General features: G+C 52.5%; 1 long non-coding RNA gene across 2 annotated transcripts; it reads right to left on the minus strand.

Moving 5' to 3' along the window:
* Positions 1-3,088: 3,088 nt before the first annotated feature.
* Positions 3,089-5,890, minus strand: LOC109446020 (uncharacterized). 2 transcript variants are annotated; one of them, XR_002137125.3, is made up of 4 exons: positions 5,689-5,890; positions 5,134-5,202; positions 3,557-3,645; positions 3,089-3,256 (listed from the first exon to the last, which is right to left on the minus strand). It is a non-coding gene; the product is annotated as an uncharacterized LOC109446020 (long non-coding RNA). The 2 variants fall into 2 exon arrangements; XR_016019242.1 differs by lacking the exon at positions 3,557-3,645.
* Between the last annotated feature and the right edge of the window lie 489 nt (positions 5,891-6,379).

The following is a 6,379-nucleotide window of genomic DNA, read 5'->3' on the forward strand; positions in this document are numbered from 1 at the left end:
GCTCTTCAGCAGGCAGAGAGGGGAGGGGAGAGGGAATGGAGGGCTCTCCCTGGGGGCAGCAGGCAGGAGACCTGACCCCCCTGGGCCAAGATTCTCAGCCTGTTTTCTCATCACCCTGGAAGGCTGAACTAATTCTCCTTCTTCTTTCCTTTAATAAATGTTTACTGAGCACCTGCTATGTGCCAACCCTGTGCTAAGTGTGCAGATACCTCTGTGGACAGGATAGTCATCATTTAGTGGGGGAAACAGACACAAGTCCAATAGACCCATAAACAGGGCCTATCCTGGAACTCCAGGCAGCTCAGAGAAAAGGCTCTAACCCAGCCACAGGAAGCAGGGAAGGCGTCCTGGAGGAAGCCGCATGGACGAATTGAAAACAAAGGCCAGGGTGAGGAGAGTGAGCAGTGGGAGGGGAAGAGTGTGGAGGCAGAAGAGTGAGTGGGCTGGATTGTGTGAGTGGAAAAGCAAGGATGGAAAAGCAAGTTGGTGTGGCAGAGGCCTGGGGCAGCAGGGGTCTGGATAGAGCCCTGGTTGAGCAGGGCATTGCAGGACCTTGGAACCCACAGAATGCAAGAAGCCAGGATGTCCCCACTCCCAGGTTGAGAGAACTCAATGGGTGAGACCCAGAGAAGGGGAAGGATTAAGTTGGGGTTAGAAGAAAACCCCAGACTGGATTTCTGGCCTCACCTGGAATGGACTGGCCAGAGGCTGAAATGGAGAAACCCAAGCTCTGCTCTGAGGAGGTGTGGTGGGTGGGGCTGGCCCAAAAGTGGATGGTGAGTGGAAAGGGCCTGTGACCCACTCTCCTTTTCTTCTCATTACCTTAATCAAATTCCTGTGACACTCAGGACACAATCTAAATGGTCTCTCTACTGTGAAGACTTCCCAGAACACCCCCTCCCTCTATAATTTCAAGATCTTTAGAAAGATCTCAAACAGTGATCTTCATTGAACACCTACTATGTGTCAGGTACTTGCTGAGCACTTTGCCTCAGAGAGAGAAATAGCTCCTACACTTGGAAGAGGCAGGGCTAGACTAGGGGCCTAGGACCACCTACCCGACCCAGGCTCTGCATGCAGGGCTGGGCTGCCTCCCTCTGTGCCATGCTCGTCCCTGTTCCTCCTACCTGCCAGATCTCAGCTGGGCTGTCCCCTCCTCCAAGAGACCCTCCCATGGACTGCCCTCTGAGTCAGTCAGCACCTCCTCCACTCCCCATCATGTTCTTCACCCCCTCATTTCGTTTCCTTCAGAGCTCTTTCACAACTGCAGTGTTCTTTATTTACGTGATTACAGACTCTCTCTCTCCCCAAGAAGACTGAGGTTCCCAGAAGGCAGGGACTGTACGTCTTGCTCACAGCTGTGTCCCTGTGTTAAAAAGGATTTGGTTGTGCTTCAAACATGGCCGACTTCAAATAACAGTGGTTTAAACAAGAAAAGGGCTTATTTCTTGCTGAAGAAATACAGCAGTCAGGGTTGATATGGAGTTCCATGGCTGTTGGGAACCAGAACTCCTAATGTCTAGTTGCTCTCCATCCTCAACATGTGGCTTCTACTTCACAGTGCACAATGGCTGCTCCAGCTCCAGCCTCCATGCTCACATTCTGGTCAGCAGAAAGGAGAGAAAAAGGGAGAAAGCATCCCCTCTGTCCTTTAAGGAAATTCCCAGGAAGTGATACAAACCACTTCTGCCAACATTCGATTGGCCAGAACTTAGTCACATGGCCATGTCTAGCTGCAAGAGAAGCTGGGAAATGTAGTCTCTAGGCCAGGCAGCCATGTGCCCAGCTAAGGATTGAGGGTTGCTAGTCTTATGAAACAGGAGAGAAGAGACCTAGCAGCCTGCGTCACAGTCTCCACCTCCTGAATAATAATAATAATAATAATAATAATAATGATAAATAGTAGCAGTAGTAGTAATAATAGTAATAGCTGACATGTATTTAGTACTTTAATTTGTAGTCATTCATTTAATCCTTACAATAACCCTTAAGGTAGGGAAACTGAGGGACAGGATTGGTCGAATCACCTGCCCAGGCCACTCAGCTAGGAAGTAGCAGAGCTAGGATTTAGACCTAGAGCCATCTGGCTCCTGGGCTGACATGTCTCTACTTCTCTGCAGTGCCCGCTAAATTGCTGTGGAATGAATAACTGACCCAACTGAATTTGCTTTTGTCCCCAGGTGCCCCATCAATTGACTGGGTGCCCCTCAATGTGGCTTCCTCTCCTGCCCTTGGGTTGGGCTGGGCTGGGCCTCTAGGACTGAGCTTGGCCTGAAGCTAGGGGACTCAGAGGCCAGCTCCTGGAAGGGGCAGGGGATTTTGCCACTGGGAGGGGAAGAAGGGTAGGAGCAGTTCCAGAGAACCAGGGGGGAAGGGGACGTGGAGGCAGACTCAGGCTTCCTTCAAAAACTGGGACTGAATCAGTGTGAAATGAAGACCTTTTCAGGGCAGTGTGGAGCCTGTGGGGGCTCTACCCACGCTTCTAGCTGCTGGGGAGCCCTGATCCTGATGGGGGGCAAGGAGGAGAAACTAGGGATGGAGTAGGCTCTTGCCTGGCCCCACAGGAGTCCAGGGATGTTAGCTAGCCGGCCTCCAACGCTCTCTCCCTTGGAACACTCTCTCTGCTAAGGAACTCTTCTGAGGACATTTTCCTACTCAATCTACCTGGGTTTGGTGCCGAGAGGAGGCCATAAGCACCACGGAAAGGCCTGGCTACCAGCCTTGTGGCAGCATCCCTCAAGGAGAGAGGCCCTGACAACGAGAGGGTGCCAGTATCTCCCCATCTGGGCCCACTTGGAGGCCAATCATTCACCTGCCAGCCCCCACCCCCATTCACCACAGGCTTCCCAGCTGCGCTCTGGACCCTGCTTCTCACCCATGTACCCAATTCCTTTCCCCTCAGTGTGTGTGTGGGGGGGGTCATGACTTTTTCTGCGCCACAGACCACGGACCACTGTAGCATTTGGTGACACCTTCATACCCTGTCTTGTGTGTAAATGCATAACAAATACATAGGATTACACCGGAAGCCAGTGAATTTGAAATAAAGCTAACAAGAGTTTTTTTAAACCACATTTGTGATGTCATAATGAGCATGATTCTTTATTAAGCATTACCAAGCTCTAGCAGCAAGTCTAAAATGAAGGAAATGTTGAGGAGTCTATATGCACTTTGACGTGATCTGCAGAGATCAGTGATTTCTTCTGGGAACAGAGCTGCAGGTGGGCCTGCTGCTGGGGGTGCCAGTGCCTTGTCCCTGAAAGAAAGGCTAAACTGTAGTTAGAGGGGAGGGAAAACGAAGATGTCATTTTTTCCCCATCCAAGTTCACAAACGCCCTGAATTCTATCCATGCCACACCTTCTCTGCTCCTGTGATTTGGGTACAGACATTATACCCACCAAGCATGGAGTTCTGGGAGGGCCAGGAAGGGAGGTTGGGGCAGGGCTGAGGGAAGGGCCAGTAGGAAGGGGCAGGAGTCCTGGACTCCAGGTAGAATCACCGGGCCCCAGTAACCAATGAAATGTGGGAATTGAGGAGTGGGAGTAGCCAACTTACTCGCTGGTTTCTCCAGCCTGGGGACCTGATGGAAGATGGAGGTGAGGAAGAGGGCAGACGATGAGTGTATCAGCCCCTACTGGATCTAGCTAGGGGAGATAGAGCCGGTCAGTCAGCTCTTGATTGGCTGTGCTGTGGTAACAACCAGCATCCACATCGCGTGTCCCGTAACCACAAAGATCTACTTCTTGCTCAGGTTAGAGGTCACCTGGGCTGCGGGAGAACAGCAGCTCCACTTGATGTCACCTCCCTCCAGGATCCAGGCAGAGAGGTTGCTGCTTTCATGGTAGAGTGAAGGCCCCAGGAAGGCCCACAGCTGGCTATCTCACAGGTTTGTATCCAGCATCCTGGGCCATTCTTAATACGCAGTATGTGTTCAACAACTTGCATTTAAACTCCACATGACCCAAGAGGAGGCTCCATGAACACGATGTTGAATGAATGAATGAGTAAATGAATGCACATGTCCGGGTGCATGAGCAAAGAGGCTGCAATCACTTGCCTGTGCACATGCGTACAATGCAGGAGGGGCAGCACGTGTGTTCCCGCAGTTAGTGATGGAGGGGTCAGCGATTTGGCCAAGGCTGTGTCTTGGAGGGGGCCTGGAGCAGGGGGAGGCCAGAGCGCTCCACTCCCCACCCCAGTGCAGACAGTGGACTTACTGAGGTTGCTTTGTTGTTGGAGGGGGAGGGGAGAGTGGAGAGGGAAGGGGGAGGCGGAGACCTGCAGTCTACAGCCTTTGGTGCTGACACATTCTGCTCCTTCCTTCCTCTCTGACCTTCCTGTGACCTCCATCACCCAGCCTGGGCCCCTCCACTGAATGGGGGAAGGGGCAGAGACCTCCCAGTATAGTCAAGGGATATCTCATCCAGCTGTGCTTCTGCCCCCCCACCCCCAGTGCACCATCCCTTCAGCTCCTGCCTGGGCCCTGGGGGACCCCACCTCCCCCATCAGGCCCAGGAGTGCAAGCACTGGCTCCAGTGGCAGGTGGGACAAGGGCCTGGCCTGGCAGCCTGCCCTGTCTCTCACGCAGGCCTGGGTGAGGCAGGGCACTCCCCTTCTCTGCCCCATCTATGAAATGGCACAACAGCACTTCCCTGCAGCCTTGTAGCAGTTAATGAGATCATGGTTACAGAAGGCTTGACACTATGTGTGGCAATGGAAAATGCTCAGTCAGTATAATTTTGTCATCCTTATCATCATGTCTCTCCCTCCCTGTCCTCCTTCCTGTGTTTGGGACCATGCAAGCTTGCCCCACCGCCACCGCAGGTCCAGTCCCCAGCCTCTGGCACAGCACCTGGCATCTAGCAGGTGCTCAATAAATGTTTTTCGAATGAATGAACCAGCAGAGTTACTGGGGGGTAAAGCCCTTTCTCTCTCTGGGTCTCAGTTTCTTCACATGTGAAACTACGTGTCCACAAACTAGGAATGTCTGAGGTCCCTTCCACTCTGAAATCAGGACTGGACGTTATTGTCATTGCTGGGCTGTGTCAATTTTTTAAATATATATATATTCAGGCCATAACACATCCCTAGGTCCTCTCACCTGGACAGAAGCCAACCTCTCGCTTTCCTACCTGCTTCTGTGCTTTGACCCTATTCTCCATCACACAGAGCGGGTGTAGAGGTCTTCAAAACACAGATCTCTGTGGGATAAAAACAGAGTTTTTAACGTGGCTCACAGGGTCCTGCATGGCTCAGCCATTGGGAGCCTTTCCAGCCTCTTCCAGAAGTCTCCACCAGATCCAGTGCACAGGCCTCTCTCTGCCCCTCTCTTCCCTATGTCCCTCCCTGTAGAGGCCCTTTGCACATGCTGTTCCCTCAAGCTGCAATGCTGTTCCCTCCCTCCTCACCTGGGTAACTCCTACTTATTCTCCAGATCTCAGCTGTAGGGCCACTCTCTCTGGGAAGCCTTCCCCAACCTCTCCTTGGACTGGGTTAAGTCACCCCATTATTGACTGCCATATCCCTGTGCCTCTCTCCCCAGTGTCTGGGCCTAGGTTCCTCATATATGGAGTGGAGGCAATACAGGTCCTCACTGCAGGGGGCATGAGTCAGCCACACCATCTGTGTGCAGTTCCTGGCCTGGTGCTCAGCGCAGTGTCCTGCGGGGAGGTGGGGGGAACACTCACCTGGGCAACAGGGCACAGGGAGGGAAGGGATGTGGCCTTCAGGGGGCACCCCCAAAGCCGCTCTGCAGCTGGTCTTCAGCAGGCATTAGGAAATGTGGTAGACAGCCTCAGAGTGGCTGCCAAAAAAGGGTGAGCATTGAGAGAGAGAGTGTGTGTGTGTGTGTGTGTGTGTGTGTGTGTGTGTCTGGCAAGAAAGAGCCTTCAGAGGAAGGGAATGTGCTGGAAAAGCCCAGCCCAGCAGGAGCAGTGAAGCAGAGGCCCAGAGGCAGGGAGCTTGGAAAGGAAGTGTGAAAGAAGAGGTGGGCCTGGATGGATGGAAGGAGGGGCTTCCAAACCTGGGAAAGGAGACTGAGGAATTCTGGACCCAAACGTCTGAAGACTCACTTGGTTCCCTAGCATTCCTAGTGTCAAGGGCTAGCACTCTACCTCTCCAAGACCCCTGTTTGAATTGGGCTCTGTCTCTTACAAGCTGTTTGATCCTGATGAGTCCTTTGCCTCTCGAAGCCTCAGTTTCTTCGGTTGTAAAATGGGCATGATAACATATTAGTCTGCTAGGGCCGCCATAACAAAGTCCCACAGACTGAATGGCTTAAACAGCAGAAATTTATTTTCTCACAGTTCTGCAGGCTAGAAATCCAAGATCAAGGTGTTTCCACGTTTGGTTTCTTTTGAGGCCTCTCTTCCTGGCTTG

This window comes from Rhinolophus sinicus, chromosome 16 (assembly GCF_057876585.1).
Source record: "Rhinolophus sinicus isolate RSI-liver-muscle chromosome 16, RSI-T2T, whole genome shotgun sequence".
Classification (NCBI taxonomy): Eukaryota; Metazoa; Chordata; class Mammalia; order Chiroptera; family Rhinolophidae; genus Rhinolophus; species Rhinolophus sinicus.